This window comes from Boleophthalmus pectinirostris, unplaced genomic scaffold (assembly GCF_026225935.1).
Source record: "Boleophthalmus pectinirostris isolate CB_2022bp ecotype Guang Dong unplaced genomic scaffold, ASM2622593v1 HiC_scaffold_1, whole genome shotgun sequence".
Classification (NCBI taxonomy): domain Eukaryota; kingdom Metazoa; phylum Chordata; class Actinopteri; order Gobiiformes; family Gobiidae; genus Boleophthalmus; species Boleophthalmus pectinirostris.
Window position 1 is genome coordinate 2,328,053 of NW_026570970.1, and position 27,140 is coordinate 2,355,192.

The 27,140-nt window shown below is 44.8% G+C and overlaps 1 protein-coding gene across 1 annotated transcript in view; it reads right to left on the reverse strand.

Moving 5' to 3' along the window:
• LOC110168797 (hyccin 2) overlaps positions 1-27,140 on the reverse strand; it is a 100,157-nt gene that overhangs the window by 70,498 nt on the left and 2,519 nt on the right. The window contains 1 exon segment of the mRNA XM_055148882.1: positions 6,242-6,336. The gene's annotated coding sequence lies outside the window, so the exon portion shown is untranslated.

Genomic DNA, 27,140 nt, shown 5'->3' on the forward strand with positions numbered 1-27,140 from the left:
TCAACATCACTAATACACACACAAACACAACGTGGCCCTGAACAGCTGCTGGTCGTCTCCTCAAACAGGGGGCGGAGGCTGGAGGTGAGGTGGGCGTAGAGATGCTCCACCAATCACGGACCAGGCCTCCCAAACAGGGCATCAGCAGAGCTCAGCAAAATCATTTAGAACACACAAGAACAAATTAGGACTAAAGACCTGCTGGGGCCGTAACAGGCTGGAGTGACTAATACTCCGGTGCCACTTATAGTCCGAAAAATACGGTATATTCAGAATTAGGGATGGGCATGATTAGTTGATTAATTTATAATTGATCATTAAGAATTTCATCGATTACGTTCATTTTACAAACCAAATGTTGCTGTGTGTCGTGACCAAACAGGTGTGTACATGTGTCTCTGCATCAGAAGGAGCGAGACACAAACAGTGGGTCAGTCTGTAACGAACCGAAGCACAAATGTGGATTTAACCAGGATTTGTAGAAGAAATTCCACACTTTCCGTTGCGTTGGGACAAGTGTGAGTCCATGTGCACAGTGGATAAAGCAGCACATATGTTTCTGTGTCCAGTGGGAAAAAGTTTTTCCAGGTGAGAGTCGCTCAATGTGGATGACGAGGCCCGCCCCCCTCCCCCGTACGCTGTCCTGGTTTTTGACAGGTGGAGCGGGTGGAGCGGGAAGGGCGGTGGACGGGTGGAGCGGGTGGAGCGGGTGGAGAGGGTGACGGGTGGAGAGGGTGAGCGGGTGGGGCGGGTGGAGCGGGAGAGCGGGTGGAGCGGGTGGATAGCGGGTTGGAGCGGGAGGGCGGGTGGAGAGGGTGGAGCGGTGGAGCGGGAGGGGCGGGTGGAAGGGTGGAGAGGGTGGAGCGGAGGGGCGGGTAAGAGGGTGGAGCGGAGGGCGGGTGGGAGGGTGGACGGGTGGAGAGGGTGGAGCGGGTGGAGCGGGTGGAGCGGGAGGAGCGGTGGGCGGTGGAGCGGAGGGGCGGGTGGAGCGGTGGGGCGGGGTGAGGGAGGCGGGTGGGGCGGGTGGAGCGGGAGGAGCGGGTGGAGCGGGAGGGGCGGGTGGAGCGGGTGGAGCGGGTGGAGCGGGAGGAGCGGGTGGGGCGGGTGGAGCGGGAGGAGCGGGTGGAGCGGGTGGAGCGGGAGGAGCGGGTGGAGCGGGTGGAGCGGGTGGAGCGGGAGGAGCGGGTGGAGCGGGTGGAGCGGGAGGAGCGGGTGGAGCGGGTGGAGCGGGTGGAGCGGGAGGAGCGGGAGGAGCGGGAGGAGCGGGTGGAGCGGGTGGAGCGGGTGGAGCGGTGGAGCGGGTGGAGCGGGAGGAGCGGGTGGAGCGGGTGGAGCGGGTGGAGCGGGTGGAGCTGTGTGTGATGAGAGGGTCGGTGGATAATGGAGGGTCTGACTGAAGAGGCTCATTCACACAGAACAACAGAGCACCGGCGCTCTCTCTTCTCTCACACACACACACACACACACACACACACACACACACACACACACACACACACACACACACACACACACACACACACACACACACACACACACACACTCGACAGAACGACGAGGCGGCTCGGGGAACACGGGAAACATAAAAGCCTCGGGTCGGGAGCAGAGTTCAGGCTTTTTATGTTGAGTCCTGATTCATGTTGGGAAATTAAAGGCGTTTTATTTCGCAAAATGGCTTCATGTGAGTTTTAAAAAGGCGCACTGTGTAACTTTTCGGTTCAGGGTCTGTCACCTGCTGCTGTTTCTATGGATACAGTATGTATGTGGTCTACCTGGAATGTTCCACAGTGTGACATTAAACAGTTCTACTTTAGGGTTACGGTTAAAACCTACACAAAAACACCGCCTTGTAAAAGAATCATTAATATCTCCAAAACGAGCCACAAAATGGAGTCAATCGTTTGTGTTTCGTTTGTGCTGCAAAAAATTTTGTTTGTGTGCTTCTGGTTCTTAAGATATTTGCACTTTTATTTATTTTATTTTGGGCTGATGACGTCGTCCAGCCCCTCAAAATGTGAAACAGTCTCAAAACAAGAGAAAATTATACAAAACTTTTATGTTTCGTTTGTGTTGTTTTGTGCCTTGACGATTTTCATTTGTGTGAGTTTATTTCTAAAATTACTAATTATTATTTGACATAATTTCCGTTCAGCTGAGGGCAGCGGCTTAAAAAAAACTCCACAAAACTAGTGAAGAGAAACAACCTGAGGCTGTGGAAAAGTCTGGATCTTGTCTTTAGTCATTTGCTTTTCATTCATATTTTATAAAATAATACAGACTTTTCCAGACAGACTGATCAGATACAGGACACTGAAAAAATTACATTTCAGGCTGCAGTCTGAACAGTAGGGGTGTGCAAAAATATTGAAATATCGATATATCGCATTGCTTACTTTGATGATACAGTATCGATATCGTGGACTGCTGTATCGAGATATTGCTGAAAGTACTTTTAGGTATATTTTACTAAATTATTTTGTGTAAGAGCTACGATTGTGTTGAGATTTTCGCTGTTTTGAGTAAAATGGGTGTTTTTCATATTAACTTTGCACAAATTTTGTTAACTTATTGGACTTTTAGTTTCACAGCCTTTGTTTTTCATTGAACTGTATCGAATCGATTTGAAACATATCGTATCGAATCGTATTGAATCAAAAGTGCACTGTTTCGAAAAGCGTATCGTATTATGGCCTATGTATCAAGATATGTATCGTATCGACAACTTCTTAACGATACCCAGCCCCACTGAACGTAGATTTAGTATCACAGACACGATTTAGACTTTTTTTTTTTATTGAACCATACTGAGTCGATCTGAAATATATCGTATCAAATCAAAAGTGAACTGTGTTGAGATGTATCGTATCGTGGTCTATGTATCGAGGTATTTATCATATCGGCAACTTCTTAACGATACCCAGCCCTAATCTGCCATGTGTGTGTTGTGTTGTGTTAGTGTTAGTGTTGGTTAGTGTGTGTTGTTGTGTTGTGTGTTAGTGTGTTTGTGTTAGTGTGTGTGTGTGTGTTGTGTGTTATGTGTTGTTTGTTGTGTGTGTGTGTTGTGTGTTGGTTCGTGTGTGTGTTTGTTGTGTTAGTGTTGGTTCGTGTGTGTGTTTGTTGTGTTAGTGTGTTCGTTGTGTGTGTTTGTTGTGTTAGTGTTGGTTCGTGTGTGTGTGTGTTGTGTTGTGTTGGTTCGTGTGTGTGTGTTGTGTGTGTGTTGTGTTTGTGTTGTTGTGTGTGTGTTTGTTGTGTTAGTGTTGGTTCGTGTGTGTGTTTGTTGTGTTAGTGTGTGTGTTGTGTTGTTGTGTGTGTGTGTTGTGTTAGTGTGTGTGTGTTTGTTGTGTTAGTGTTGGTTCGTGTGTGTGTTGTGTTGTGTTGTGTTCGTGTGTGTGTGTGTTGTGTTAGTGTTTGTTCGTGTGTGTGTGTTTGTTGTGTTGGTGTGTGTGTTTGTTGTGTTAGTGTTGGTTCGTGTGTGTGTTTGTTGTGTTGGTGTGTGTGTGTGTTGTGTTAGTGTTGGTTCGTGTGTGTGTTTGTTGTGTTGGTGTGTGTGTGTTGTGTGTGTGTGTGTTGTGTTAGTGTGTGTGTGTTGTGTTGTGTGTTAGTGTTGTGTTGTGTGTGTGTGTTGTTGTGTTGGTTCGTGTGTGTGTTTGTTGTGTTAGTGTGTGTGTGTTGTGTTAGTGTGTGTTTGTTGTGTTGGTGTGTATGTTTGTTGTGTTAGTGTTGTGTTGGTTAGTGTGTGTGTGTGTGTGTGTTGTGTGTGTTGTGTGTGTGTTTGTTGTGTTGTTGTGTGTGTGTTTGTTGTGTTGGTGTGTGTTTGTTGTGTTAGTGTGTGTTGTGTGTGTGTGTGTGTGTGTGTTGTGTTGTGTTGTGTGTGTGTTGTGTTGTGTTGTGTGTGTGTTGTGTGTGTGTTAGTGTGTGTGTTGTGTTAGTGTGTGTTGTTGTGTTAGTGTTGGTTCGTGTGTGTGTTTGTTGTGTTAGTGTGTGTGTTTGTGTGTGTTTGTTGTGTTGTGTGTGTGTGTGTGTGTGTTTGTGTTGTGTTGTGTTGTGTGTGTTTGTGTGTGTTGTGTGTGTGTGTTGTGTTGTGTTGTGTGTGTGTGTTTGTTGTGTTGTGTGTGTTGTTGTTGTGTTAGTGTTGTGTGTTGTGTGTTGTGTGTTGTTTGTGTGTTGTGTGTGTGTGTGTGTTTGTGTTAGTGTTGTGTTGTGTGTGTGTGTGTGTTGTGTTGTGTTGTGTGTGTGTGTGTTGTGTGTTTGTGTTGTGTTGTGTTGTGTTGTGTAGTGTTGGTTTGTGTGTGTGTTCTGCCTGTGAGGCCGGGTTTCACTGTGTCGGTCTGGACTCTATTCAAGGTCACAGTCCAGGCTCAGTCACACATGAATTATTGAACTCTGCTCTGCCACACACACACACACACACACACACATACACACACATACACACACACACACACACACACACATACACACACACAGACAGACACACACACACACACACACACACAGAAACACACTGGCCATGCTTACCAATTATGGTTTGTGCAAAAAATATTGAAATATCAATATATACACCATCGATATCATGGGCTGCTGTATTGATACGTCACCAAGAGTATTTTTAGAAAACTATTCAGTGTCAGAGCTACAATTGTGTTGACATTTTTACTGTTTTCATGAGTAAAAGAATGAGAACTTTTTTGAAATGGGTGCGTTAGAGGAGAGGGAGCTGCTCAAGAACATAGAGAACCAGCCCGCACACTGTTTTACTCGCAAAATGTGATTTATTAGGACTTGCAAAATGTGATTTATTAGGACTTGCAAAATGTGATTTATTAGGTCTTGCAAAGTGTGAGATTTATCAGTACATGCTCTAATAAATCTCACATTTTGCAAGTAAGACGGTGTGTGGGATTTTTCTCTATGTTCTTCGGCTGTTTTGTTGAGTAAAATGGGTGTTTTTCATTTTAACTCTACACAAACTTAGTGGACTTACAAGACCTTTAGTATCACAGCCATAATTTAGATTTTAAATTTTTTTTTACACTGAATTGTATCAAATCGATTTTAAATATATAGTATTGAATTGGACTGAATTGAATGCTCACTGTATCAAAAACACTAATCCGATGGAAAACGGCTCCAGAGATGGAACGATCTGGTGCCTCCTGCTCCCACGAATTCATGTTCGTACAGATCTGATCCGGCACCGTGTGAACGCCTGAAAACACTGATACTCTGACATAGGAGCTCTAGTCACGTCCTTATTGGACCACATCACTGTGACCTGCTCCTGCCTGATTCTCTGGGTTCGTGACATCGGTCATGTGACGCTGTTGCGGAAAACACTTTAAACAAACCAGAGACAAACGGGAAACAGCGGAGATACAACTACTCGCTTGTACATGGACTGTTTTTACGAACTGCAGATGTATAATCTCTGAAAAGTTTCACATGAACCATCTCCAACACGACAGAAACACAGAACAGACTCACCATCAGCAGAACACCCCTCTGTCACAGAGAGAACACTCATATTACACTAAGTCGTGTTCTTTAGTCCGACAGAAACTGAACCGCATCAGCGACACAAGGAAAGAGCTGTTGTTTTTTTTGAGGCTTAGTTTATGCAAATGAGCCATGTGGTTTTAAGTTTCATTTCTGTAAAATGTAAACAAATATGCTCAAAGTTGTGTGGACAGGGAAGGATTGTGGACACAGAAACGACGTGTGTGGACGGAAATTGTTTCCGATAGGTTATGTTTACACTGAAACAAATCACAGTAAGACATTTCCTGGGAGAATATGCGCATTTCCTGCTGGAATGTTCCGCAGTGTGACATTAAACAGCTCTACTTTTACATTTACAGCTGGTTTTATAGCTCAAAAAAAACTTTTAAAAACAGGCATTCTGACTGTGAGCGGAGTCGCCTCTACACAGATCTGACCTGGAACTTGGTCTGGTTTGGTCTCCATGAAGATAGAAAGGTTAAAGCCATACTGTGAAACATTCTAGACCAAGCAACAACATCTCCATGGAGAAAAGCATCTGAAAAATTACACAACGCAGCTTTAAGACTGAAGGTTTTACGCTCTTTATGATCTAGTTCCAGAACCTTCTTTCAGTCTCCGGTGAAGACGCTCTGAGGCTGATTAGAAATGACAGAATCTTGATTAAAACTTGAGTAACTGCACCTGACGCCCAAAACTCAGAGCCGTACGAACGCAGGCGGGTGCAGGAGTTTCCCCTTACCTCTCGGCGCAGACGGTATCAGTCGGCTTCAGTCTCCATCCTCGGGCCTCGCGGGTGAACGGGGACCAGCCGGGAGCACGTCTGGGACATTCAGTCTGTAACACAAACACATCTGAGCTCAGCGACGACGTTTAAAGCTACTACACTACACAAAACGGAAACTCGTGAGATTTAAAGACGTGTTTGAATGTTGTTACCTCGTCAAAAACAAAGCTGGAGTTTTGTTTTGTTTCATTCACACATCTGAGTAACCCTAATATTCTTAAAATTTTAAGATATAAACACTTCTAATCTATCAGAAAATGACATAAAAGTAGTGAACATCTCTCTCCATGCAGCAAGATCATTTTACTCGACAAGTTTTCTTAAAATAAACAACCTCTAGACAAGAATGAAGCATCTCAGAACTAGTAAGTACTGTATTTTTCGGACTATAAGTGTCATTTTGTTCCTGGTTTGTGTGTTTCCTGTGACTTATTCTCCGGTGTGACTTCTATATTAAAATGTTTTTGGTGAAGTGTGGAGAGGTTCTAGTCTTGTGTGTGAGTATCTGCTGCTCCTGTTCCTCCTGCACCACTGTCACTTGGCTCTACTGCGCATGTCTCCTGCAGAAAGAGCCTCTGTCCTGTCTGTATCATGTCAGTCGATCGCACCGTTACTTCTGCACCACTGAACAATTTAACATTTAAACTTTAAACTTATAAAGACAAAGACTGAGAAGACTGAACACAAATGGACACAAAAAACAAAATCAGATTCTGCAGATTACAAACTGCGAGTCGTGAAATCTGCAGCTGAAAACGGAAATCGAGCAGCAGAAAGAAAGTTTGGAGTGAGAGAGAAACTTGTGACACCAGGAGGATGAACCATGAAACTTTCCTGAAGTCACTGGACGGATGGACAAAGTCTGGACTTCAGTGACACCGAAACCATCCTGTCGGGATTCAGAAAAACCCCAATAATTCGGTAAATATAACCAGGTCTAACCCCCGTCTAAACCAAGGTCTGAACCAAGTTCTGAACTGGAAGCTGTCCTAAACCAAGTCTAGGTCTAACTGAGGTCTAACCAAGATCTAATTCAAGTCTAATCTAGATCTAAACCAGGTCTAATCCAGGTCTAATCCAGGTCTAAACCAGGTCTAACCCGAAGTCTAACCCGAGGTCCTTCAGTGACACCGAAACCATCCTGTCGGGATTCAAAAAGACCCCAATAATCGTCTCTTCACTTTTGGAAACATGCGACGACGACGACTGGGCTCGACCGACTGTGATCAAACCCGCTGAAGTAAACGTGCTCAGCGGTAAACTGAAGTCTGCAGACGCGTGTGCCGTTCGGAATCATCTCGTCTCTTCTAGTCGCGTGAACCCAGTGCACTCGGAGTTTTGCGTCAGTGGGGAAATTATGAAAACTGAAGTCTGGTTGGAATCATTGATGAGCCGAACATAACGGAAAACTACAGCGACATGGAGATGAAGAAAACTGCGACATTTTCTCATTTTTCCTAGATTTTGTCAGACTTACTCCCACGAACAGAACCCAAAAGGAGCTGTAAGCGCATGTTTCAGAATGTCGTCCTGGTTTGTGACGTCAGCGTGAACAGAGACGATTCTAACTGGAACCGAAACCGTCCTGTCGGGATTCAAAAAGACCCGAATAATTCTAACTGATGCTGAGTCTGACGCCAGCGACACAGAAGAGTTTGCGTCGCTCTGTTTACCTCCGGAGGTCGAGTTGTTCAGAAGTGACACCGAGGATGAAGAATTGAATGGATTTAGTGATTTGGAGTGAGATGGAGAGTTTGGTTAAACTTGTTCTGTTCTGTTGTTTATGTTATAGTTTATCTGAATCTTATCGAAATAAATTTACCCCAAAAAGTGCAACTTATATATGTTTTTTTCTTCTTCATTACGCATTTTTTGGCTGGTGCGACTTATACTCCAGAGCCACTTATAGTCCGAAAAATACGGTCGATAATAAATCTGAAAACAAGATGAATAACCTGATATGAGCTTTAAAATCTTGGCCAGATCAGAGAAATTTTCAGTGTAGTTCAGTAGAAATCGGCAATTCCAGTGTTGAAATGATTCTAGTGAAGGTGTGTGGAGTTTAAAAACACAGTGGAGCACTTCCTTTATCAACACATGACATCACAAAGTGGAACAGAGTGTTTTCTGTTTGAGAGAAGAACTCGAAAAGCTTCTGTTTAGCTGTGCAAGTGACTGAAAGGTTTTTATTCTGCACTTTTCTCTCTCATTTAATGTTTCTCTCTTTTTTTATTTTATGGTGATTATTTAGGTTTTAATTTGTTTGTATTTTGATTTTTAATGTATGTCTTATTCTGTTTTTTTTTGTTTAACATGTGAGAATGAAACAAAACACAACTCCAGATCTGTTTGTGACGAGGAAACTACATTAGAACATTGACAATCATTGAATTCCTGCTTTTTTTTTTGCTTTACCAGCCGCGTTTGTTTGGAAACTATCGAAGCAACGCAGCAAAAATCTGACATTCACGGTTCGTTTATTCAGGGCCACAATCGCACAATCAGGCCACGGACTTCAAGGACGTGCCCCGCGATCTGACAAACAGGTTATGTAAGTAATGTGGTGAAAACATTTCACCAATCTATTCCACGAACACAAAGGCGGGAGGACAGAACAGCAGCTCTGATACCAACTCAAAGTAAAGGAAGCTGAAAGTTGGTTTAATAAAAACACACATGAACAAGTAAATGGTTTTGCATTTTGTTCCCAAACTGAACCAAAAATGAACCGAACCGTGACCTCAAAACTGAACCGTGATTTTTGTACCATTACACTTCTAATCAAAACAGTGAAAATGTCAAATGCGTCGCATAAACAAGCAACAAAACTGCAGCTGTAACCAATGTTCCTCTAAGCTGCTCAACTGCGCACTGCTCGCACACTCAGCGCACAAGAAAACCTACGCAACGCACTGCAAAGGAATTAGATCTATAAAAAATGTTTCTGTATCATTTTGCTGTGTAACTCAGTGAGTGACATGTGTCCAGCCAATCATACGATACGATGCAATTATGCTACGCAGCCAATCACGGCGATGACAGTACATGCGCACGTGCTCTGCTCACACGTGCTATACAGGCAAGGCAAGTTTATTTGTACAGCACAACTCGTACACAAAGTCATTCAAAGTGCTTTATAGAATAAGAAATACATTAAAATCATAATAAAAACAAATCAAAACATAAATAATCATGAAGATTAAAATTAAAAAAGAGAGTGAAAACCTTTCAGTTATATGCACAGTTAAACAGAAATGTTTAGAGTCTGGATTTAAACAGCGTCACAGAAGAGTCTGTCTCACATGTTCAGATTGTTCCAGGTTTTAGCTGCATGAACCTGAAACTCTGACTCCCCTTGTTTAGTCGTGACTCTGGGCACCAGCAGGAGTTGGTCCCTGAGCTCCTCAGAGTGTGAGATGGTTCATATGACACTAACATGTCACAGATGGACTTTGGTGCTCGGCCGTGGAGACACTTGTACAAACAGAGACGCTTTAAAGTCTAACAATAATAACAGTGCGGCGGAGTTAAGTGACGCTAATGCTAACCCCTTGTCATGGCGAAACGAACGGGCAGTGAATGTGATACGTCCACTCACCAAACCAAAGTAAAAAAGAAATACGGTTCTTTTAAGATGGAATGGTTGTCGGATTATGTGCAAATAGAAGAACAAGCGTAAAAGATGCGTGTAAAGTCAAAGCAAGAAGCAGACGGAGCCATCGACCTGGACACAGTGTACAACCACTGGAGAAGTGAAAAGGATTGACGTGAAAAATTATGCACAAATTTGACTTAAATTTTACCCTTTCTAGAGAGATTTATTAAGATGTTTTATTTATGGATATTCATCATTAAATTCTATTATGAGTAGATCATTTATTGGTAGTAGAAATGCTAATAAAAGACACAAGCTACAGCACACGTCATTGTGGAAAATGTGAATGTTTTAAAGGTTGTATGGAGGATTTTTTGTTTTTGTTTCAAATTGTCAGTGAAAGTTTAAAATACCATTACAGAGACACAGCAGCTTTGTAATTCTGATGACTAAAAAAAAAAGAATGAAAATCTATCAAATGTGGACGTGTTGAGGCCAGATAAACATCAGCCAATAGAAAACGAGGCTCCCTCATTTTCTATTGGCTGTTAGGTTGTCAATCAAACTCCCTAGGTTTCTAGTGTAACTGACGGGATCACGTGGTTTATGCAGCGGTTCTTCGAGGCTTTTTCAAACTGTCGCTTCCTCACAATTCGCACAAAGTTTGTCGCGACGGCGGACGAGAATCCACAACCAGTTCGCCGCAAAAAAAGACGGTTTTTGAGGTCGCAGAAAGAAGGAGAGAAGGAGAAAAGGAGCGAAGACAAACTGAGGTGATTCTTGGAGATTCCTTCCAGCGATGGCGCGACTGAAACAGACGAAGGGTCTAAAAACTGACGAGTTGGTCGCTAAATTATTTCTAGACAGGAAACTTCACTTCAGCAGTAATTCTGAACGCGCACAGATGTAAACAAACGTGACTCTAGAGTAAAGAGGCGAGAGGAGATGTTTCTACTGATGGAGCTGTAGAGGAGGAAGGTGGTGTCACTCCTGCACAACATTTGAAAAAAGGACTGTCGCTGTATTTCTCTTCCCTTAAAAAATCCTCTATACAACCTTTAATGTGAGTGAAACTTTGGAGTCCAGCTCCGGCCACTAGACGAGTCAATACATATAGACCACGATGCACTGGCAGAGTTGGAAAAACACCAGCGGACAGCAGCAGGTCTTTAACTCGACACGACACGAGTGAATGAAGCAGATGAAGCTCTGATGTGTCTGATGACGTGACGCTCTGTCTGTTCCATTATGAAAAAAAAAAAAAACTCAAATAGTCAACGGTTAAAGAGCCAATAACCTCCTCACGAAGCTTTACTCCACCCTGAGCAAAATCTGAAACATACGCCAGAGTGAACGGTGCTGCTTGGCAGGTTTTGGGGCGAGGCGGTGTGGGGTGGGCTGTGGTGTGGGGCAGGTTTGGTGGTAGAGGGCGGTGTGGCGGTGTGGTGCTGGTGGCTTTGCAGGTTTGGTAGAGTCGGTGTGGGGAGGTGCTTGGCGGGTTTGGTAGAGTCGGTGTGGGGCGGTGCTTGGCGGGTTTGGTAGAGTCGGTGTGGGGCGGTGCTTGGCGGGTTTGGTGGGAGGGGGTGTGGGCGGTGCTGGAGTGATGATTGACAGCCGACCGTCAGCCACAACAATCCGGCGTGAACCAAGTGGACGTTTGTGCTCGGATCACGGCGTTTCCCTTTTCTCCAGACACGGCGGGACAGGGCGGTGTCAGGTGGTGCCAGGTGGTGTCAGGTGGTGCCAGGTGGTGCCAGGTGGTGCCAGGTCGGGGGCGGGGCTCAGAGGGGCTCCTCACGTCTCGCCCGTAGACGTCAGTGTCTGAACTCGTCACGTAACAACCTGCGTCTGACTCACTGGAGCCGCACCGGTCACATGATCTCATACAACTACTCTTCTCCTCTCCTCTCTTCCTCTCTCTTCTCTCCTCTTCCTCTCTCCTATCTCTCTCCTCCTCTCTCCTCTCCTCTCTCTTCTCTCCTCTTCTCTCCTCTCTCCTCCTCTCAAGCTCTCTTTCTCTTCTCCTCTTCTTCCTTTCCTCCTCTCCTGCTTGCTTCCTGTCTTCCTACTCTCCTCCTCGTCCCCTCATTCCCTGCTCCCTTCCTCTCCTCTCTTCCTCCTCTCCTCCTCTCCTTCTCTCTTCCTCTCCTCCTCTTATGCTCGCTTCCTCTCCTACTCTCCTCCTCCTCCTCCCTTCCTCTTTTCCTACTCTCCTCTTCCTTCTCTCCTCCTCTCCTGCTCTCTTCTCCTCTCTTCTTCTCCTTGTCTCCTTTCTTCCTCTCCTTGTCTCCTGCTCTCTTCTTCTTCTTCTGCTCTCCTCCTCTTGTTCTCTCCTCTCCTCCTACTCTCTTCCTTTCCTCCTCTCACCTTCTCCTCCTCTCCTTCTCTCTTCCTCTCCTGCTCTCCTCCTTCTCCTCCCTTCCTCTTTTTCTCTCCTCCTACTCTCCTCCTCTCCTGCTCTCTTCTCCTCTTCTCTTCTTGTCCTCGTCTCCTTTCTTCCTCTCCTCCTCCTCCTTTCCTTGTCCCCTGCTCTCTTCTTCTCCTGCTGTCCTCCTCTCCTCCTCCCTCTCTCTCTCTCTCCCTCCCTCCTCTTCTTCTTCTTCTTCAGGTTGAGGCGTGCGAACATCTTGGAGCTAAAATTATCTCCACTGCAGCTGCACACAGACGCCACCGAAGCACCGGGCACACGACACCACACACACACACACACACACACACACACACACACACACACACACACACACACAAAGACACACGACACACACACACACACACACACAAAGACACACACACACACACACACACACACACACACACACACACACACACACACACACACACACACACACACACACACAACACGTGTCACTTTTTCGATTAGAGGTCCGTCACCTGCTCGTTTCTATGGAGACGCCATCGCTCCGCCTGGAATGTTCCACAGTGTGACTTTAAAGGTTGAAGAAATACAGCGACCGTCCTCGTGCTCGTTCAGAATCACTGTTGAAGTTTCCTGTCTAGAGGTAATTTATCGACCGACGCGTCAGTTTTTAGACCCTTCGTCTGTTTCAGTCGCACCATCGGTGGAAGGAATCTCCAAGAATCACCTCAGTTTGTCTTCGCTCCTTTTCTCCTTCTCTTCTTCTTTCAGCGACCTCAAAAACCGACTTTCTTTTGCGGCGAACTGGTCGTGGATTCTCGTCCGCCGTCGCGACAAACTTTGTACGAATTGCGAGGAAGCGACAGTTTGAAAAAGCCTCTAAGAACCGCTGCATAAACCACATAATCCCCGAGCGCCGGCGAGTCACTTACACTAGGGAATTTGATTGACAACCTAACAGCCAATAGAAAATGAGGGAGTCTCGTTTTCTATTGGCTGATGTTTATCTGGCCTCAACACGTCCACAGTTGATCGATTTTCATTCTTTTTTTTTTTTGATCATCATAATTACAAGGCTGCTGCGTCTCTGTAATGGTGTTTTAAACTTTCATTGACAATTTGAAACAAACAAACAAAAAAAATAATCCTCCATACAACCTTTAAACAGCTCGACTTTACATTTCCACTACTATTACAGGTGGTTTTAGAGCTCAAAAACGCCTAGAAAAATAAACATTCTGGGGTGTCTCTCCGCAGATCTGAGCTGTATCTTGGTTTGGTTTGGTCTACATGGAGATGTTATTGTTTTGTCTTTCTTTTCTAAATCTTCACGAAGAAAAAAAAAAAGCATTTGACAGATTCTTCATCAGGAAAGTTACACAATGCACTTTTCATTCTTCACAGAGGATTTTATACTAACCTCATATTACGCTCAAAATGAACATGTTTTGATTTTTTTTTTTCTTGTTTTTGTTCTTATGGGTTCACTTGTGACTTTGTGGACTCCTTTGCATATTTATTTTATGGAATGGAGAAAAGTCAGACAAAATCTCGCCGGTTAAAGGTTCTAAAATGACACAAAACTGACTCTTGTGAGCTTTAAGTCTTGTTAGAATGTTTAGTTTCATTCACACGTTTGAGTAACTCTTTATTATTAGTCTGTCTACATCTCCAAAGCCCCAAAATCCTCTGTGATGTCATGAAGTGGCAGTTTTCAAGTGAGCAGCTCCTTTTACGTTTTAGTTCAGCAGAGATCGGAAACTCCAGGGCTGAATGTTTCCAAACGCTTCTCGTGACTGGAGCTGGAGCCTGGAGCTGCAGCTGGTGCAGTGACACTGGTGCTTCAGCGGAAAAATCCCCAGGGCTGAGGAAGGATTTTTCCGAAGAACCTCACCGGGCTAAAGGCCAGTGTCGGGGAGTAACAGATTACATGTACTGGGATTACGTAATCAGAGTACAAATGATGAGTAACTGTATTCAGTTACAGTTACTGTTTCAGTGAGTGGTAATTGGATTACAGTTACTTTGTTGAAATAAATGGATTACACAGAGGGATTTTCCTGTTTTCACATTTTGGGTTAAACCAGGACTAAACCAGGACTAAAACCAGGTCTAAAAGCAGGACTAAAGCAGGACTAAAAGCAGGATTAATCTAGGACTAAACTAGGACTAAAACCAGGACTAAACCAGGACTAAACCAGGACTAAAACCGGGACTAAACCCAGGACTAAACCAGGTCTAAAACAGGACTAAACCAGGTCTAAACCAGGACTAAAACCGGGACTAAACCAGGACTAAAACCAGGACTAAACCAGGACTAAAAGCAGGACTAAAGCAGGACTAAACAAGGACAAAACCAGGACTAAACCAGGACTAAACCAGGACTAAACCAGGACTAAACCCAGGACTAAACCCAGGACTAAACCAGGACTAAACCAGGTCTAAACCAGGACTAAACCAGGACTAAAAGCAGGACTAAAGCAGGATTAATCTAGGACTAAACTGGGACTAAAACCAGGTCTAAACCAGGACTAAACAAGGACAAAACCAGGACTAAACCAGGACTAAACCCAGGACTAAACCCAGGACTAAACCAGGACTAAACCAGGACTAAACCAGGACTAAACCAGGTCTAAACCAGGACTAAACCAGGTCTAAACCAGGACTAAACCAGGACTAAAACCGGGACTAAACCAGGACTAAACAAGGACTAAACCACGAATAAACCCAGGACTAAACCAGGACTAAATCCAGGACTAAACCAGGACTAAAACCAGGTCTAAACCAGGACTAAACCAGGACTAAAACCAGGACTAAACCAGGACTAAACCAGGTCTAAAACAGGACTGAACCAGGACTAAAACCAGGACTAAACCAGGACTAAAACCAGGACTAAACCAGGTCTAAAAACAGGACTAAACCAGGTCTAAAAGCAGGACTAAACCAAGACTAAACCAGGTCTAAACCAGGTCTTAAACCAGAACTAAACCAGGTCTAAACAATATGACACTTAACAGTAGGTGGACATAACTGAAGGCAGCAGTGTCTCATATAAAAATCATTTCTCTGTCAGGATGTGGTTGGTACATTCAAAAAGCACGACAATATCAAGTAATCCAAAGTATTCAGATTACATTACTCACTTTAAGTCGCTTAATGGATTACGTTACAAACTACATTTTGGGGTCTGTAATCTGTAATCTGTAGGGGATTACATTTTAAAAGTCACCTTCCCAACACTGACTAAAGGCGAATCTGGCCAGACACAGTGGAGCACTTCCTGTATCACCACATATTGGAACAGAGTGTTTTCAGTCTGAGAGACGAACTCGGCCTAAATCTGCAGCGTTTGGGTGTTAAACATGTGTGAATGAAACAAAAACACAACTCCAGGTCTGTTTGTGACGAGGAAACATCAGATCAGACCAGAAAATAGCGTCACATGAGCTGTTTAAAGCCTGACAGAAGTACTTGAGTAGTATTAGTCCGGTTAGAGTCCATGTCCGGGCACGGTGCTCCACGCTGAAGGCTCCTAAATCACTGAGAGTAAAACAGAAGTGACTGTAGCTCAGCCGGACTCACTGCCGCACAAACGCAGCTCTGCCAAAACTACAGCGGCACAAAACGACACAAAACGACACAGGACGACAACAACTCCACCGACGCAACCACCGAGTCAAACACAATGGACGCCCCTGTTACTTTAAGCACAAGGTTAATATTTTATTTGTTCAAGGATTGAGATGTGTCAGAATATTATTGCAGTTATTGTTTTTTGTATTTTATTTGTGAATATATTTGCCTTTTCAAAATAAAACTACCGCTGGTAACGTAAAGGCGAACACGGTAAATATAGTTTCAATTGTGTATTTGTTTAAAGGTGTTTATGAAAAGTTAAGATATTTTCTGTCTGTCTTTGTTTTAGTTTTCACGGTGTTTCGGTTGAAGATCGCTGAGAATAAATACAGACACATAATCATCAGTACGAAGCGTGAAGTCCTCGTTCTCGCTAAGAAAACCAGGGCAGCTACATCCATCTATCCATTTTTTTTCCACTTATCCGGGGCATCAGTCTGAGCAGAGACTCCCAGACTTCCACCACCCCAGACACTTCCTCCAGCTCCTCCAGGGGAACCCCGAGGTGTTCCCAGTCCAGTCCAGAGACATGGTCCCTCCAGTGTGTCCTGGGTCTCCTCCCAGTGGAACATGAACACCTCCTGAGGGACACGTCCAGGAGGCATCAGAACAGACGTCCTCCCCTCAGACGCTCCTCTCCACGTGGAGGAGCAGCGGCTCTACTCCGAGCTCCTCACTCTGTCTCTAAGGGAGACGCCCGGAAACTCATTTGTGTCGTTTGTATCGTTGATCTCGTCCTTTCGGTCATTACCCAGAGCTCATGACCAGAGGTGAGGGGAGGAACGGAGACTGATGCTAAATCCAGACTCAGCTCCTCTTCACCACAACGGTCCGATACAGCGACCGCATCACTGCCCACGCCGCACCTGTCCACCTGTCAATCTCACGCTCCATCCTCCCCTCACTCCAGAACAAGACCCCGACAGACTTGAACTCCTCCACTTGAGGCAGAGACTCTCCAGACGACAAGACGCCTTTTTCCGGTCAAGAACCACGACCTCTGATTTGGAGGAGCTGATCTTCATCCCAGACGCTTCACACTCATCTGTAAACGGCCCCAGAGCTGCAGGTCCTGGTCTGATGAAGCCACCAGGGCAACATCATCTGTGAACAGCAGAGACGATCCTGTGGTCCTCAAACCGGACCCCCTCCGACATTTAACTGTCCAAAAATACAATGATACAACAACATGAAGGAGTCCAACATGCACCGGGAACAGGTCTGACTTACTGCCGGGAATGAACACAGCTCCATACATTGACCCCCGACCCCAGACTCCCAGAGCGCCCCCCACAGGACGCCACGAGGGACACGGTCGAAACACCTTCTCCAAGCTTTAAGTACAAACATACCCGATCCAATTCCACACAGATTTCCTCCTGAAAACACTTGTCTAAACGCGGAATAAAAAGTGAAGACACAACGCCACTTTTACATCTTCTGTTCAGATCCTCATCGTATAAACGTCGCCTCAGATTCACAGTGACGCAGAGTGAAAATAAAATATAATCCACATGACGGTCACCGAAGTTCTCAACGCTTGAAAATCAGAATCCCACATTTAGTATCCCTCTGATGGTGAACTAGGGATGGGCATGAATAGTCGATTAATCGATAACTGATCATTAAGAATTTCATCGATTACGTAAATTTTAATGGACAAACTGAATGTATGTGTGTGTGTCGTGACCAAACAGGTGTGTACATGTGTCTCTGCATCAGAAGGAGCGAGACACAAACAGTGGGTCAGTCTGTAACGAACCGAAGCACAAATGTGGATTTAACCAGGATTTGTAGAAGAAATTCCACACTTTCCGTTGCGTTGGGACAAGTGTGAGTCCATGTGCACAGTGGATAAAGCAGCACATATGTTTCTGTGTCCAGTGGGAAAAAGTTTTTCCAGGTGAGAGTCGCTCAATGTGGATGACGAGGCCCCGCCCCCCTCCCCCCGTACGCTGTCCTGGTTTTTGACAAACACAAATCTGGTCACACTGACCTGTATTCACCTGAGTCATGTCTTTTAATCCAACACAAGTTGAACCACATCAGCGACACAAGAGCTGGAGTTTTATCTTCACTTAGTTTATGTAAATTAGTGATGTGGTTTTAAGTTTTGTTTCTGTGAGATTTGAACAAAACTGAATTAAAAACACATTTATAATGTCAAACAGCTGATGTGGATCTAGAGTCGTTATGTTTATATGTCTAAAGTTGAATTTAGTGCAGATAGTAATAATAATGATGATCATTTTAATATAAAAACGTTAATGATTAATCGATAATCAATCGTTAATTCTTCCGACGATCGATTAAGAAAATTTCATCGAATGCCCGTCCCTATGGTGAATGGCTCAGTGTGTGTGTATGTATGTATTGCGTGTGTGCGTGTGGGGGGGGTGTGTATGTATGTATTGCGTGTGTGCGTGTGTGGGGGGTGTGTGTATGTATGCGTGTGAGTCGGGTCATGTCCCTGTTAATCTATGCACAGGCTAATTACAGCTCAGTCCCTCTGGCAGCACATCTGCACCTCCTCTGCACCGCGGGAGCCTCATGTCATACACACACCGACGGGGACGCGCCGACGGGGACGCGCCGACGGGGACGCGCGCCGACGGGGACGCGCCGACGGGGACGCGCGACGCGACGCGCGCCGACGGGGGCGCGCCGACGGGGACGCGCCGACGGGACGGACGGGGACGCGCGCCGACGGGGACGCGCCGACGGGGACGCGCGCGACGACGCGCGCGGGGACGCGCGCCGACTGGGACGCGCCGACGACGGGACGCGCGCCGACGGGACGCGCCGACGGGGACGCGCGACGGGACGCGCCTGACGGGGCGCGCCGACGGGGACGCGGCGACGCGGGACGCGCCGACGGGGACGCGCGCGACTGGACGCGCGCCGACGCCGACGCGCCGACGGAGCGCCGACGGGGCCGCGCGCGAGCGCCGACGGGCCGCGCGCCGACGCGCTGACGCCGACGGGGCCGCGCGCCGACGGGCGCGCGCCGACGGGACGCGCGACGCGGGACGGGGACGCGCGCGACGACGGGACGCGCGCCGACGGGGACGCGCCGACGGGGACGCGCGCGACGCGCCGACGCGGCCGACGGGACGACGCCGACGACGCGCCGACGGGGACGCGCGCCGACGGGGACGCGCGCCGACGGGACGGGACGCGCGCCGACGGGGACGCGCCGACGGGGACGCGCCGACGGGGACGCGCCGACGGGGACGCGCCGACGGGGCGCGCCGACGGGGACGAGCGCCGACGGGGACGCGCCGATGGGACGCGCCGACGGGGACGTACTCACGCACCTGCCTCTGTTCCTCCACACCCTTTAAACGTCCGGGCGGTCAACTTATTTTTAATACGTTTCATATTTAGGCCACAAAACCGTCGACAGTCCACTTCATTTTCACGACGTTCTGAGCAAAACAGCAGAAAAAATAATCCGTCTGTAAATTCAATTCAAAACGCGAAAGGAACCAAAAGAATCTGCTGAAGTCTCCGAAAAGCAAAAAGTAAAAAAGCGTTTCCATTAAAGTCAGAGGCTGGACTGGCTCCACTAGGAAACAATGGCAGAATATTTAAAATGGTGACAAGCATTTCTACAAAAAATTATAATAATTAAAAAAAAAAAAAAAAAAAAAGAAAGTTAAACAGAACTATTTAGAACAGACCTGGACATTGTGCAGCTTTCAGGCACTTTGATTGACTCGGACTGGCCCCCTTAAACTCATTTGGAATTACAAAATAAACATACTGTATTTTTCAGATTATAAATCGCACTTAAAATCATTTAATTTTCTCAAAAATCGACTGTTCATCTTATAACCCAGTGCCTTATATATTAATTCTGGTTGTGTTATTGACCTCGAACTGATTTTCTTTGGTACACGGTGCTCAAAAATCTGTCAAAATGTTTTAGTACGACTTTGGTAAATTACGAAGCTGCACCAGTTGATGGATTTTTGGAGAATTACGGCGACTGTAGTCAGGAACCTCGCGGAGTAAAACACATTCACCAAGACAGAGAGGGAAACACCGGGCGAGTTACACCACGATCTGCCGATGGATCGTGACACCTGGACTAGACCAGGAGAGTCAAACTCATTTTGTTCCGGGGGCCAAATCCAACCGACTTTGATCCAAAGTGTCCGGATCAGAAAACTCATGTCATATAAACCCCAAAAATAACAATAAGTTCAAATATTTGTGCAGAGAAACACAAATCTATTACACAAATCTTTTTTAATTGATGAACTCTTTCTTTTACTAAATATTATAATATTATGAACAACCTGAAACTTAAAAAAAAATTTCATCACAATGTTTTAACATGAACTTATGCAAATGGGAATAAGTCAATTTTTGTTGTAAAATCCTGCACTCGGCTCCACTTTTCTCATGTTGGACATTTTTCTGATGAGGGTGTCACGGTCAACAGTCAAAACGATCGTCCTTTAAGAGCGTTTGGAAAGAGACAAGTCTTCATTTGTGCTGCTCTGGTGGGAGGGGCCACGTACAGAGACGCTGGAGACGCTGCTGTGATAAACACCACAGAAAATTAACAAGATTTTAATAGAAAATATCATTAAAATATTTTAGTAGAAAATCAGACAAGGGCCAGATTAAAGGTCTTGGAGGGCCAGATCTGGCCCCCGGGCCGTATGTTTGACACCTGTGGACTAGAGCATGGACACCTGACAGAAGTCTGACGGGTTCGGACAAATATTTACAACTTATGTTTGTTTCCTGTCTACAGTAAAACCAGTCACTCTGAGACTCTTAATGTTCAAAGATCAAACTCTGCACTTCTAGTTTAGACACAAGTAAAAACTGTCTTATTATTATTTGTGAAATGTGGAACAAAACTTCAGATACATGATTTTTAAAGCATAAAGACTGGAGTTAAAGTTCACAGGAAGTAGAGTCACTGTGGTGAATCTGCAGCTTCAGCTCGTGCGCTGTGTGAATAAACACGTGGAAATACTCACCTTTTTACTTTTAATGCTTCAAACTGGGTTCATACATAAATGTTTGTTGTTTTGTTTTGTCACTGTCCTTGCCTGTTTTAAAAAATGGACCATGAGTCAGGGATAAAGACGATGATGATTCACAGCTCTGTTTTGTGGACTGGGGTCTTATTTGCTTAGTACAATTTCCATGAGATGCTGCAGGTTAAATTTACAACTTTACTCGAGGTGCTATGGAGGAGTTTTCTCATTATTGTATTTTTCGTCTCCGTGTCTGTTAGAGGAACACAAACAATTCTCCTACGTGTCCCATCAGCATTAGCCGAGCATTTTGGCCCGGTCCTCCACAATATTTTCTGTTTCTCGTGTGGCCCCATGGAAAAAATAATTGCCCACCCCAGATTTAGAAGCTTAGTGAGGCTTAATGCAATGAACTAAACAATCTCAATCTGCTCTGACTGGATGTGTTCACCTAAAATACTTCAGGGTGGAGGAAATTACATTTGTTTTGTTCAAATTTTCTTTTTGTTTTAGCTCATAACATTTTTATACAGCCGATACACAGGCCACGATATGATACATATATCGATACAGTGCATTTTCGATTCAATACGATACGATACAAATAGTTTGTGCCAGATAAAATGAAACTCACCCATTTTACTCATCAAAACTAGAGGTGTGACGGTACAAAAATCATGATTTGGTTCATTTTCGGTTCAGTTTGGGAACAAAATGCAAAACCATTTGTGTGTTTATTAAACCGGCAATTTGTTTTAACATTTTACAAATGAAAAAATAAAATAAATGCAAAGTGCTGCTTGGTAAAAACTAATAAGTTCAATAAAATATTCTCAAACAAGCAACAAATGTATGAAATATAAAAAATAAATTCCTTGTAAACAGTAAACAAAACTTTTCGAAAAGTAAAGCAGCATGAACAACAATTTTAATCAACTCAATCAACGCACAGGTGGGTTAAGTGTCTTGCCCAAGGACACAACAACAGCGTTTATCTGTGGGATTCGAACCGGCAACCTTCAGATCAGTGACAAAAACTCATCCACAGTCGCCTGATACCAGTTTTAGTTTTGATTAACTTCAGATTTTTTATAACTTTTGATAAACTTTAAAGTACAAAGTTGCCGATTCGATACAATACGCTTTTCGATACAGGGCAGCTTATACTCAGTACGATTCAATACGATATATTTCCAACTGATTCGATAAAGTTCAGTGAAAAACAAAGGCAAAAATCGTGGCTGTGATTCTAAAAGTCTGCTAAATTTGTGCAAAATTAATACGGAAAACAACAAAACAGTGAAAATGTCAACACAACTGTCGCTCTTACACCAAATAATTTCGTAAAATAAAGCTAAAAGTAGATATATCGATACAGCAGCCCACGATATCGATTCCGTATCACCAAATTAAACAATACGATATATCGATATTTCAATATTTTTGCACAACTCTCGCGCTTTTCTACTTTCAAAGCTCAAACTCACACATACGCAGACACCGGGGACGAGGTGGGTGAAGTGTCTTGCCCGAGGACACAACAACAGCGTTTATGTGTGGGATTCGAACCTGCAACCTTCAGATCAGTGGACAAAAACTCTGCTGCTGTCGCCCATAGTCGCCTGATAATTGTTTTAGTGTTGATTTATCTTCAGATTTTTTACACTTTTCACAATCCTCACAGGTCCCATCGAATCAAACCGAGTCATGATTTAAAAAAAAAAACAACCCTGAAATCGCGTCAGATGCCCTCCCCGTCGCGGCGTGTTCTGCGGCCGCCGTGTGCCCCGCCGTTGCCGTGGATCGTCCCTCAGAGCCCGAGCGCGGTGGGATGTTCCTGCGCCGGTTACCGAGCGACGCCGCAGAAGACAAACAGAGTAAAGAGGGAAACGTGTGCGTGAGCTCGGCCCAAACAGAGCGGCGCCGGATTCAGAAACGGTCCCACGGCGAATCACGACAGAGACGACGGCGAGAGGAAGAGGAAGAGGACTAAAACACAGTTACGATTAGAATTTAAAGCTTCCGTAATCTGTGTGTCAGTCGTTCATTTGTTTTTCAAAATAAAATGAAAAATGAAAAAAAAAAAACTATTTTCTTTATTATTTGTCTCCAAAATTAAAATTAAAAAACAGATAATGATTTGTTTTTTCAGTTTTCGGAAATGGATAAGAGCCTGAACCAGGACTAAACCAGGACTGAACCAGGTCTAAACCAGGACTAAACCAGGACTAAACCAGGACTGAACCAGGACTGAACCAGACTGAACCAGGTCTAAACCAGGACTAAACCAGGACTGAACCAGGACTGAACCAGGACTAAACCAGGACTAAACCAGGACTGAACCAGGACTAAACCAGGACCAAGACAGGACGATGCTAGGACTAAACCAGGATCAACCTAGGATTTAACCAGGACTAAAACTAGATTAAAACAGGACTAAACCAGATCTAAACCAAGTCTGAACCAGGTCTGAACCAGGTCTAAAACAGGACTAAAATGGGTTTAAAACACAACTAAAACAGGACTACAACAGCACTGAAACAGGACTAAACCAGGATTACAACAGGACTAAACTAGGTCTAAAACGGCTCTAAACCAGGACTGAAACAGGTCTAAAACACGATTAAACCAGGTCTAAAACAGGTCTAAACCAGGACTAAACCAGGTCTAAACCAGGTCTAAACCAGGTCTAAACCAGGTCTGAAACAGGACTACAACAGGTCTAAAATGGGTCTGAACCAGGTCTAAACCAGGACTGAAACAGGACTATAACAGGAATAAACCAGGTCTAAACCAGGACTAAACCAGAACTAAACCAGGACTAAACCAGGACTAAACCAGGACTAAACCAGGACTAAACCAGGTCTAAACCAGGACTAAACCAGGACTGAAACAGGACTACAACAGGTCTAAAATGGGTCTAAACCAGGACTTAAACACTAAAAATGACCCAACAGTCTCCGTGGGCGCACCATCTGGACCCATCTCAATACTCAAACCTGGGTCAGTCCTGGTCCAGTCCTGGTCCAGTCCTGGTCCAGTCCAGGTCCAGTCCAGGTCCAGTCCAGTCCAGTCCCGGTCCAGTCCCGGTCCAGTCCTGGTCCAGTCCCGGTCCAGTCCCGGTCCAATCCGGAACAACAACCATAAACAACCGTTCTCTGTTCTTTCCATTATTAATTTCAGTCGAGAAATTGCCAAACTCTAAAGAACAAAAAAGGTAAAAGGTCGAGTTTAACTTTAAAAACTACCACTTCATGACATCACAAGGTGGAACAGACCATTTTGAGCTTTGGAGATGTAAACAGACTAATAATAATAAAGAGTTACTCAAACATGTGTGAATGAAACAAAACCCAAGTCCAGCTCTGTTCTTGACGAGGGAACCACATTAGAACACGACTTAAAGGTCGTACGGAGGATTTTTTGTTTTTGTTTCAAATTGTCAGTGAAAGTTTAAAATACCATTACAGAGACACAGCAGCTTTGTAATTCTGATGACTAAAAAAAAAAGAATGAAAATCTATCAAATGTGGACGTGTTGAGGCCAGATAAACATCAGCCAATAGAAAACGAGGCTCCCTCATTTTCTATTGGCTGTTAGGTTGTCAATCAAACTCCCTAGGTTTCTAGTGTAACTGACGGGATTACGTGGTTTATGCAGCGGTTCTTCGAGGCTTTTTCAAACTGTCGCTTCCTCACAATTCGCACAAAGTTTGTCGCGACGGCGGACGAGAATCCACGACCAGTTCGCCGCAAAAAAAGTCGGTTTTTGAGATCGCAGAAAGAAGAAGAGAAGGAGAAAAGGAGCGAAGACAAACTGAGGTGATTCTTGGAGATTCCTTCCAGCGATGGCGCGACTGAAGCAGACGAAGGGTCTAAAAACTGACGAGTTGGTCGCTAAATTATTTCTAGACAGGAAACTTCACTTCAGCAGTAATTCTGAACGCGCACAGATGTAAACAAACGTGACTCTAGAGTAAAGAGGCGAGAGGAGATGTTTCTACTGATGGAGCTGTAGAGGAGGAAGGTGGTGTCACTCCTGCACAACATTTGAAAAAAGGACTGTCGCTGTATTTCTCTTCCCTTAAAAAATCCTCTATACAACCTTTAAACCGTTTTGTGTCATGTTGTAATGTTTTAAATGTTTTGGTTTTTTTTCTCGACTGTCGGACGTTCCTCGCGGCGCACGGTCCCGGTTTAATTTGAGCGGTGATGACCCCTGGGTCCTGGTCAGTATTTGCATGTTCTCTCTGCGCTCATTTGCCTGCGCTCCGGTGCGGTTTGTACGATGGGCCGCTGCAGATTAGACGAGATCTGATAATAAGCTCTGCCCCTATTAACAGTATCATGTACACAGATTACAGCCGACCATCTGCCGCCGCTTCCCTCCGCTCTGCGCCCAGGCCACGGGGGCAACAGATCTGTTTACTTAAAGCTGCACTGTGGAACTTTACCGGTGGAAGGTCCATCAAACGCTTTTCTACAAGGAGATATTGTTAATGCTTTGTCTGGAATGTTTCACGGTACAACGTAGACTAAACTTAGACTTAGACTTTATTGATCCACAAGGAAATTTAACCTGTCTGTCTTCATGGACCAAACCAAATCCGTGTGTCATTCGTTCATTCGTTTTTCAAAATAAAACCAAAAATAAGAAAACAAATAAACAACTGTTTTCTTCGTTATTTGTCTCCTTTTTTCCAGTTTTCGATTTTGTGTTTAAATTTACGTGACTTCTGTGACTGCGATGCCGAACTTTTGTGCTGCGTACGGACTGAACCAGGACTGATCCAGGTCCGGGACCAGAGCGGGACCAGAGTGGACTCTGAGTTTTGACTCTGAGCCTCCGCGGGGTCCGAGCCTCAGCTTTGAGCTCCGGCCCTGCTGTGGGCTCTAAGCCTCCGGTCTGGTCCCGGTCTGGTCCCGGTCTGGTCCCGGTCTGGTCCCGGTCTGGTCCCGGTCTGGTCCCGGTCTGGTCCCGGCCTGGTCTCGGTCTCGGTCTCAGTTCTGATCTCAGTCCCGCTCTGGTTCTGGTCTGGTCTCAGTCTCGGTCTGTTCCTGGTTTGGTCCCGGTCTCAGTCTGGTCCCGGTCTCAGTCTGGTCTCGGTCCCGGTCTGGTCCCGCACCTGGATCAGTCCTGGTTCAGTCCATATGCAGCGCAAAAGTTCGGCATCGCAGTCACGGACGTCACGTAAACGTCCGTTATCCTTTTTTTTTTTCATTTTTCATTTAAACACAAAATCGAAAAAACTGAAAAAATTTATCTTTTTTATTTTGGTTTTGGAGACAAATAACAAAGAAAATTGTTGTTTTTTCATTTTCTTTTTTTTTTTGGTTTTATATTGAAAAACGAATGAACGAATGACACACGGATTAAACCAGACCCAGCTACAGGTCAGATCTGCGGAGAGGCGACCCCACTCATAGTCACAATGCTTGTTTTTCCGAGGTATTTTTGCGCTGTAAAACCACCTATAAACAGAACTGTCACAAAAACCGAAATGTCGTGATATCGTATCATCAAAAGTCTCACAATAATATCGTGGACCGTCACAATATATCGAATTATAGAAGTTCCTTTGCTTAAATGCAGGTTTTATAGTCGGGAACTACATTTCCCATGATTCATTTCAGCGCAGACAACATGAAGAAATATGTTTTTGACTTGAATTCTTGGGATTATGACGGAAATAATTCACACCAAAATCTTGTCAAGGTATTTTAAAAGCAAAACAGTGTCAATATTAGCCTCTTCAAAATATCACAATAAATCAGGTGATGGATTCTCCACCAGAAAAGTTACACAATGCACCTTTAAAAAGCGACTGTATGTACGACTGTATGACTTTGACTTAGATGTTTTTCATAAACTTGACCTATTTTTGTCTCTAAATATGAGGTAAACATCAACTCTAGTTTTATTGCTAATAATAATAACGCAGATTAATTCTTATTTACAAAAACATACGAGAAAACACGATGACGTCATGTTCGGGGCGGCCATATTGGTAGGCAGAAAGCGTTCGTATCAACAAGTCAACACCAACATCGTCAACATTTATCGGCGTACAACATCAACATCGTCAACAGTTATCGGCGTACAACATCAACATCGTCATACAACAGTACAACATACAACATCAACATCGTCAACATTTATCGGCGTACAACATCAACATCGTCAACAGTTATCGGCGTACAACATCAACATCGTCATACAACAGTACAGCATCAACATCGTCAACA